This window comes from Hipposideros armiger, unplaced genomic scaffold (assembly GCF_001890085.2).
Source record: "Hipposideros armiger isolate ML-2016 unplaced genomic scaffold, ASM189008v1 scaffold_1002, whole genome shotgun sequence".
Classification (NCBI taxonomy): Eukaryota; Metazoa; Chordata; class Mammalia; order Chiroptera; family Hipposideridae; genus Hipposideros; species Hipposideros armiger.
In genome coordinates, this window is record NW_017732352.1 from 499,810 (window position 1) to 510,433 (window position 10,624).

Below are 10,624 nucleotides of genomic sequence, written 5' to 3' on the forward strand. Positions count from 1 at the left end.
GGGATCCGAACCGGGGCCCTCCGGCATCCCAAGCAAGTTCTCAACCATCGCGCCACTCGGCCGGCCAACAAAGCCCTTTCAATTGATTGGATCAGGCCCATCCAGATTTTGTAGGGTAATCTCCTTTATTTAAAGTTGACTGAATATGAACTTTGATAACAAAAGGTATCTACAAAATACCTTCACAGTAACACATAGATGAAAACTTTTAGATCATTTGTTTGAGAGTGGGGCTTCAGGTTTGGAAGTCATTCCAGAGAACCAAGTTTGACACTGTGTCTTGCATTTGTGGGAGTGGGTTAGTATAAGCATACGGGATGTACAAATCAATCCCATTTTCCACTCTCTGGTAAAATACACCTCAAAGGAAGCTCTACCTTGAAACTCCATTCTAGTCGGCCTCAATAACGCTCTGCTTCATTTGGCTGGCTAGTCCTTGAGACCTTGGTTTAACAGCCTACCTTTGAAGCCCTTGGCTTCATTCCTAAGCACCATAATGCTTTTGCCTAACTCTTGAATCCTACAGACCCTTGAAGGTTTCCCAGTACATAAGGCCCACACCTAGACATGCATTCCTCTGCTATATAAGAAGTACGTTCTGGCAAGCTATCAGCTCTGGAGCTTTTGAAAATGTCAACAAGATTGCCCTTGAAGCCAGAGTATGGGGTTGTGAGGACATCCTGTGACAGGTGCCAGCCGGTTTATGCCAGTCACGATGCCAAACTTTTTTTTTAGGTAGTGATGATGTTTTAACTCCTTCAGTTTTAAGGTGGATTTTACTATTACCCCTTTTAGTTTAAAGAGATGAAAGTTGGGGAAGAGGCAGAACTAATACTTAAACCGATGTTAATCAAAAACACCAACTACCTCCAGAAAACCTCTTCACAGAGCTGTTCAAAAGTTGTGAATTGACTAGCTTAAGCTATATGCACTCTTCCTGCTACTTGGAAGTTAAAAAGAATGAACAAAAATAATAACACAGCTAATTTAAATGGAGTTAAGAGAAGAAGAGAGAAAGGCCAGAGGATTTGATAAACTAGCCTCTGGGTCTTCTATTTTTTTTAATTAAAGTTTATTGGGGTGACAATGGTTAGTAAAATTACATAGGTTTCAACTGTACAGTTCTGTAATACATCATCTATATATCACATTGTGTGTTCACCACCCAGAGTCAGTTCTCCTTCCATCACCATACATTTGATCTCATTGACCCTCAGCTACCACCTCCCTCCCCCCTTACCCTCTCATAACCACTGAACTATTGTCTGTGTCTGAGTTTTTGTTTATTTGTTTGTCTCATTTCTTTATTGCTTTCAGTTTTATATCCCACATATCAGTGAAGTCATATGTTCTCGACTTTTTCTGTCTGACTTATGAGTCTTCTATTTAAGTAAGAATTAGGACCATAGTTTATTTTCAATAGAGAAGTGTGGTTAGGACCAAAGGGAGCAGCTTAGGATCTTAATAATTGCTATCAAAATAAATTCTTAAATAGAATATGAAAGTGCCTGTTTACCCACGCATGTGAAGTTGATTCAGGGCATATGCTACAAGATTAGCTCTAAATGGACAACTGAAAGTTACTGAATTGCTAAGGCGAATGCCACTACTCAGTTATACTCTCTTTTTTTCTCCTCATTCCTTGTGCCCATTTTGTCCTGATTTTACTTTTCAGTTTGTACTTAACTTTAAAACCTGTTTAGCATGGAAAAGTTCCATCATACACAAATGTAGAAAAAATACCATGGGCTCTTGTATGTCCATATCACCCAACTTCAACTGATGGCTAAACTTGTTCATATCTATACTCTCACCCACTATCCCACCACATCTCCTGTCAGATTATTTATAAGCAAACCCTAGATGTCATTTCATTTGTAAATACTACTCTTTGTATCTGTAAATTATAGGATTTTCCCCCAAACATAACCACAATAGGCAGATATTTTAATAAGGACTATTACTCTAAACTAGAGTGTGTTTTGAGCAAGTTATTTTATCTCTGTAATCCTCAGATTATTCATCAGATGACTATCTTTCAGGGGTTTTATGAATATTAACAATGTAAATAAAACACCTAGGGCAGTGCTTGCTACACTGTAAGCATTCAGGAATTATTAGTTCAAGTTCCAACCTTTGATCCATTTATACCCACCCCTTGCTCTGAGAGATTATAGAAAGGATGACCAAAAAAGAATGTTTGTTGACCCTTTTCATTGTTGAAAATGATCTTCAAAAAAAAGAAAAAAAATTAAATGATAGCACTAGGAATGTATACTAGCCAGGAAGTGGAATCAAGGAGGTGTAAATGAAGTATATCAAAGATAGGCAAAGTAGAGTCATGCCCAACATTAAAAAGAGAATTGGTGTGAATTTATGTGAATCAGACTATTTGACTAATCTGATATCCTTAGGATTTTTCTTTTTTTTATGTGATCTCCAACTGATGTTATGTGATGGTATAATACCAAATCCTTTATCTGAGCTGTAAAAGAAATTTGAAAGCCTTCTGTTTTCTTTTGTAGGAGTTCTGGAACTTTTAGCCCCCAGACTCAAATACCAGTAGTATTCCTACTCATTGTCAATGTCTTCTTAGATTTACATATTGCTTGCTCTCTTATCTCCTATCCTAGAAAAGTATTTAGTAGGAGGTTGGATTTAATTTTCTAATCATTGTAGTAAATTTCCTTTGCAGAATTCAAAATATCCTAAATTGTGCTGAGCATTATAAAGATGGATCAGATCATGATTGCCAGCATCTTAATATCTGAGCAATAATATTACATTGCAACAGAACCATGTTTTCTTTCATTAAAAAAAATGTTATGATGAAGGAAATAAAACAGAGTCCCAGTGAAAGTTGACAGCTTGAATAAGTTTTGTAATCAGATGATTACAGGTGATTGCTCTCAGGCTGATGAAGTGAAAATTTAGAAGATTAAAGGAACATTAAGTAGATTAAGTCTCAGTCATGAGTGTATATGAATCTAATTAATTAGCATTTTTCACCCTTAAATTCAAATATTGAATATTGATACGTGATAGTTGTTGGTTTAGTCTATAAAATTTACTACTTTTGATCATCATTTTCTACTTAAACGTGTGGCATGTATTGTAATAATTTTCCCATAAATCTTCAACACTTAAAAAACCTACATTTGAAAAAACTTACAACTGCTTAGCACAGCATGAACAGTGAAAAGAAGAAAACTTTCAAAGAGCGATAGCATAAATAGGAAGTATAAGTGGAATAAATTATACCCTTTGCCCCGACCTCTGTGAAAATGCTCTAGGAAGGAGAAAAACAAACCTTTTCCCTTAGTTGACTTGATTGCCTATTTGTTTCCTGGAGAGAATTCGGTGACCTAAAGAAGTGATTCTAATAGGTGTCATTTCAGGTACCAGTTAAGGATGGGTGGTTTAGGGTTTAATTTTTCATCCCATTTCAGTCCCTTTGCCTCCTCCTAAATGTGAATGTCCCCAAAGTGCCACAAAAAAACTTTCTCTCCCTTCTATGTTCCCTCCTCAGTGGCTGCACTATCCCAGTCAAACATATAAGAGCCTTAACATAATTTGGTGACTCCCTTCATTCAGTCACATGTTGATAATACCTGGGAGAAAAACAAAACAAAACATTTTCACATACCCTTGCTTTCCCCACTGCTACTACCCTAACTCAGCCCCTCTTTATGATTTGCTTGGACTTTGCAACAACTTTAAACAAACTTTGTCTGCCTCCATTTTCTCTCTTCTCCAGCCTTGTCTCTATAAAGTCACCAACGTTTTATCTTAAAAGACAGGAAATCCTTAACTCTCCTACTTAAACCTTCAGTGGACTTTTGATTTTAAAAGGTGGAGTAACACAATAGCTTCCCTCTGTTTTCTCCCATTTTCTAAAATGATCATAGAGAAATGAAAAAAAAAATTGACCCACAAGGACCAAGCAAACAAGAGAGAAAACAAGAGATATTTTAATGGATTTACAGAAGATGAAAATTGAATGGGAGAGTGATAATGGATTTAGCTGGTTGGGGGGTGTAACAATTTAAGGAACAAACATTAGAAATGTTAATGAAAAGCAAGCTAATTAGCTCTGAAGAATGCCTCAGAGGCTCAGTCTTATAGACACCAAGGCCACAAGGTGGCATTGGACAAGGGACCAAAAGTCTGTGAGTGGACCCCCAATTCTCCTCTCCCATCCCACAGATCCTCACTTCCGAAAATAAACAGACAGCCCAAGATCCCAGACATTGGAGGAAAACCTCCAACATAAAAACAAGTAGGACCTGGAGAAAATAAGGTCAATGTAAGGAAAACTAATTATTATTATACTCACAAAGAGAGGAGTTTGCATATATAACAACTGGTATGTTATGTATGTGTATTACATAAATATATAATAACAAGCCTTCTTAACAACTGATATATACTAATTAGATATGTAATATATATCTGTCAACAAGAAAGAGTTTGATATCCATTATATATGTATAACTGATACATTTTAGTTAACAAGAAAGAACTTTTAGAAATGAAAAAAAAACTCACAGAAAGAATAAAAAAGCAAAGAAATGGAAAATAGAAGAAAAAAATTTAAAGAAAGAATCAATTCAGGAGGTTCAATTAATATGAGTTCTAGAAAGAAAAGGGAGAAAGTGGAGGAGGGGCATTTATCAAAGAAATAATACAAAAATGTTCCTAGAGCAGAGCACCAGTCTCCCCTGCATCCCTAATCACACAATAAGGTACATTATGGTGAAATGTCAGTATCCTAGGCCTGCAGAGAAGATCTAAAAAGCATCCACAGTAATGGGGGAGGGAAAGGGCATGGCAGAATGAAGTTCTCATCCACTATGCTGGGAAGTCAGTATCTAAAATCAATAACTCTTTACATAACCAAGTGGCTCAGTTGGTTAAGAGCTCACTCAAGAGTGCAAGCTCTGAGCAATAGGGCTGCCGGTTCCATTCCCTGCCCGAGCTGAGCTGCCAACAGGTGATGGCTCAGCTAAAAAAATAATAAAATAAAATCAATAAAGAAATAACCCTTATTTATTTATATTATTATTTAGAAATGTAGCTGTAATTTGTGTAAACAGAAGATGTAAGGACAATTGCCTGGTGAACCTCACTGGGGGTAGAGTAGGAAACTACTGTTTTTAATTGTAAGACTTTTAGTACCAGGTCTTTTAAAAACTATAAGCATGTATTACTTTGGAAAAAAGTAAGTACTACTAACAAAAAAACCTTTCTAGCTTCCCTGCCCCCTTTTACCAACATAATAAACCTGAAATCTCCACAGTGTGCTCTTTAAAATCAGGCTTCACCCTGCCTTCTTATCTCATCTATCAGCCCTCTTTCCCCAGCCTCACACATCCTGCATGCCAATCACTCATTCCTTTAAGAACATGTATTGAGCACCTACTGTGAGCTTGAAGGTATAAAAAGATGCTTACTCATCTTCACTGAATGGTGAGATGGCAGAAGCAAATGCATAAAAGATAAGCACATTTTAGTGAATTTGATACGTAAATAAAAGTATGAACAATGACCTAGTCTATGAGAATCCAAAAGAAAACAGTATGTTGACCAAGGTTGTCTTTCACAAGAGCAAGGTTCCATGCTCTTGATAATGCTGGTTTGTGTGTATGGGTTTTTGTTGTTGTTGTTTTTATTTTTTTGTAGATATGTAGAAGGACAACATGCAACTTTTCTCCCAGAAACACAAGCTTTTTCTTCCTTATTCCCAAATCACTTTGTTCATTATGCTTTGATTCTGTTTCAGTCAAAAAAATATTATAATAATTAAGAACTCCAGCTCTGGAGTCAAGAAGGCTCTGACGCTTCTTAGATATGTGACAGGGAAGGCTGCATATCTGCTTAGCATCCAGTTGCTTTGTTTCTTCTATGGGCAGTAGGACTACTGATATATTAGGGTAGTTTTAAGGATTATGTGAAATAATGCATTTAAAGTGCTTGGAACACAGTATGTATTATGGTCATGGCAGTCTCCCCCAGTGGATATGTTCCTGAGCAGGACAGGGAGTGTGTCTGATTAGATTTTTTGATTTTTTGTCACCAATCTAGCCCAATAGAGCTTGACACCTCCCAGGTATGTGTTTGCTAGGATGATATGGGAAGAAAGAAAAGGTAGTCTAAGGAGACATAATGGAGACTGTGGGACGTCAACTAGGATTAAAGGATGGATAACATCTAGCCAGAGGGTGGGAGTGGCCAGCACAAAACTCTATCACTGGGAAAGGGCATGTAGGAACCTGTGAGGCAATCAGCCTTTGCAGAGCAGGTGTGTGCTGGGCTAATGAGAGATAAGGTTGGTAGGTAGGATCACGTTGTGACAATGAACACAGGCAAAGGTGTTTATGTCTGAGGTGGTACACAGGAACTCTGTAGGCTCTTGAACAATAATACTATGACGATACCAATACTTGAAGGTTAGTGTGTAAGTCGTCAGGATGCAAGACTAAATTCATGGCCTATTTCCTTCCCGCACTCTCCATACCCGATGAGTCACCACACTTGGGATGGAGCTAGTGAACATTTGAGAAGTGGCAGCAATGAAAGAACAAAGACATGAGATAATGGCTACCTATAAAGAGCAGCAGAGTCAAGCAAAAATAAATTTGAAAAGGAGAGCAGATTTAGAATTAAACTGAGTGAGCAACATTTTTTTTAATTCAGCAAATACTTATTGAAGTAAAAAATACTTGTTGAGCCTCTGTTACATGCAAAGCACCACTGAGTACTGTGATAAATACAGAGTCCCCTCTCTTTAAGTAGAGGGAATAATACAGGTTCACATATCTCCATGCACAAGAAGGAACACAATAATGCTGAGAAAGAGAAGATGAATGAAGAAGAGAACATTCTATAACAGTTGGCTCTCAAACTTTTGAGTCTCAGGACCTCTCTTCACTCTTAAAAATTATTCAGGACCCCAAAGAGCTTTTGTTTATGTACATTATGTCTAGCAATACTTACCATATTCAAAATTAAAACAAAATTTTAAAATATTTACCTATTTTAAGTAACTACTAAATCCAGTACATGTTAACATAAATATTATATTTTCTGAGAAATATATTTTCCAAAACAAACAAAAATAAGTGGTAAGAAGAGTTGCTGTTTTACATTTTAAATTTCCTTGATATCCGACAGATAGAAGACACCTGGATTCTCATGGCTTCCTCTGCCATTCAGTCAATTGTGATGTATTCTTTTGGGTATTTGAAGAAAATCTGACCTCATATAGATATAGAAGAGGAAAGGGGAAGAATTTTCTGCCTCTTGAATGGGTCTTGGGGACACCCTACACCCCCAGGGTCTTTGGTCCACATTTTCAGAATCCTTTTTATAGATGGTAATCAGTTATTTAACTCCAGTTAGGATCTATTTGTAGGTAACCACCCCCGTTCCCAACACCAGGAAGAGCTAATATAAAGGGAGTGGAACACTAGTCAGCTATTTAAAAAAACTAATACCCCCTTTAAAAAAATAAGTAATGCAAGCACATAGCTCAAAAGATATATGTGAAAAGAAACTAGTCCTTCTACCCCTGTCCCTCAAATAGACAGATTCTCACACAGAAGGCAACAAGTATTACTAGTTTTCTGTCATTCCTGCCAGAAATATTCTATGCCTGTACCAGCATGTGGTATACAATACCCAATTAATAATATACCTTAGAGATTTGTTCATATACACATACAGAACATAACATTATTTTATAATGCTGCTTATTATGGCTATAGCATAATTATTTAATTTTTTCTTATTACAAACAAATGCTGTCAGTGCCCTTGTTCATGCATCTGTATGCACATATATATCTTTTGCATAAATTATTAGACACAGAATTGGTGGGTCAAAGGGATGTGCATTTTATATTTTGATAGCTGCTGCCAAACTTGACCTCCATAAAATAGTCCTCCAGTATAGCACAATGTATTATAAAATTATGTTAGAGTCATCTACTAAATGAGAAAGCACTATTGCATTATAGTTTTTATTTGCATTTCTGTTTCTGTAAGTGTTCCATTTCAATGAGCTATTTCTTGCTCATTTCCCTATTAGATCATTGGTTTTACTGATTTGTAAAAACTTTTTATATAGGAAGGCAATGCTGGAAATGGGGGATTCTGGCAAGCCTGAAGATATATAGTATGAAGACACAAGGCAAATGTGGGACAGGGTGTCTAAATAAAGAAAAAGAAAAAGAAAAAAAAAACACTGAAAGGGAGGTGAAAGAATGTAGAAGACCAGCTTTTTCTATTTCACATATTTTCTAGGCCTGTGCTTCCTGGTACAGTGATTTCCAAGATGGAGTTTGTGAAGTTCAGGAAGGTTCACTGACGTTCAGGAAGAAAATATTAAAACCTGTATTTAAATTTCTTTTTTATCTAAAAACAGGAAATTCATTTTTACTACTATTTAATATGTGGAATGCCACTTGAATATTGACTCAGTCCGAAGGTCCGATGGTCACATAAGGTGGTGGGTACCCAGGAACAAGAGCAGGAATTACACAAGTGTCACCCTCATGTGTTTGCTCCTTCCGTTTTGACACGTTGTACAATGGTAGACTGAAGGATGTACCAATTATAATATCTAGTTTTAACTAAACTAACCTCACAAAATGGGTGTTGGTACTGTACTGGTCTTACACCCATTCTGCATATGCTGTGACTCTTGGCTGCTAGCAACTCATAGCTGTACCCTTCTGCTTGGGAGAATTGCCCTTAAAGATAGGAGCTACCTAATCAGGGAGGTTATACACTACCACCATCCTCCCACCCCCATTTCAGGGGGCCGGTATCCAATGACTGAATGATAAGGGCATACAAAAGGCTTGCCTCCTTTCCTCAAGGTGAGACAACTCCATGGTGCCATCCATACCTACAGCTTTTGAGGATGACCTTGAGCTGAACCCCTGTCTTTGCCTAGCACCTTCTACCCTTTCCTGTTCCGCTCACTGCCTTTCAGTTTTCATCTGATATCACTCTGTCAAAAAAATAACTGGCACAAAAATCCTCATCTCAGACTCTGCTTCTTGAGAACCTGGCCTAAGACAATAAGCATATGATTTTAAAACATGCATGCAAAGAAGACAAGCATTGAAAAGATCAGTAATAAAAGCAAAAGCAATAACAACAAATTGGCAGAACTATATTTTTCCAGTTTCCAGTATAATCTCTTCTTACCTAAAATATGTGATAAAAATTAATTTAATGAGCTCTAACAAGAAGTTAACTTAAAGAATTAGAAGCAATAAAGAAGACTATTTTAGGTATGGATTTCTATCCACTTACTTAGCAAATGAATCTTGCCTTAGTGATTATAATTGTTTGATATATTAGCTAATGATAATATTAAAAAAATATTAAAACCTATGCATCCAGAATATGAAACTAAATCTCAACAATCTTTTCATTGATATTTAAAATTATGTGACATGTAACACTTTACACAATTTCAATAAATTAAGTGATAAATGTATGGCATTCTAAGATTTCTTATTTCTGAGGTTTCTTACGTAACAAAACAAAAATAGCAAAACCCAAAAAGGAACCAACTCATATGCCATTGGGGAACTATTTCTTTCCTGCTACAGTTAAAATAGCTAAAATAATTTAAAGAATTTTATAAAAGAGACAAATTAAAACATTCTTTAGGTAACATATACTACCTAAAGGGAACATACATAGAAAATATTGTTGAAAGTTGAAGAAACAAGTATTAGAACAAATAATGCCATGTAGGAGGTTCCTATTCAGTATAAGTGTTTGTAATATGTATCAACTTAAGATATTTGTTAAATACTGAGTCACTAATGCAATACAGGATGAATTATTTTTCTTAAGCTACTAAAAAAAGATATCCCAGAGAGGTATGTTTTCAGTAATAAATGACTTCTTAAACAAAAGCATTTTTTTTTTAAGATTTTTTATTGGGGAATTGGGGGAAAGGGAATAGACAAGTTGCTGTCGTTTTGTTCTTCAGTCTAGTTGTGGAGGACGTTGCTTCACTGGCCCAAGTTGGCACCGTCATTGTGCTCTTCCCGGGCGAGACAGATCAGTCGCCGGCTTCTGGACGGCCGCTCACTGCGGCTGCTGGCCACTCATGCTGGCTGCTGGCTACACACGGTAGTCCATGGCAACGCACTGCTACAGGGGCTGCAGCCTACACTGTCACCGGCGACTCACGGCAGCCCAACTCCAGTTTGAGCTGTTGTTCAGCATCTTAGCTGTAGAGGGCAGTGTCACTGGCCCTCATATGTGGGATCCGAACCGGGGCCCTCTGGCATCCCAAGCCAGTTCTTAACCATTGTGCCACTCGGCCAGCCCACAAAAGCATTTTTTATGGGAAAAAAAACCCTCTGATTTTTATTTTTATTTTTTTGTGGAGCAACTAAAACTACAATAAATGAATTACCTGAAATATACACTAGTAATTGTGAAATCAAGTCCTTGTATTCTTCACTGGCAAGTTTTAATAACAAGAAAATTGGAACCAGGTTGTATAAACTTCCATAGGATATCATCAGTCTAGTTATTTTAATAAAAACAAGACTTTAAATTTTTAGTGTAGACTCTTTACAATATTTTTTAAT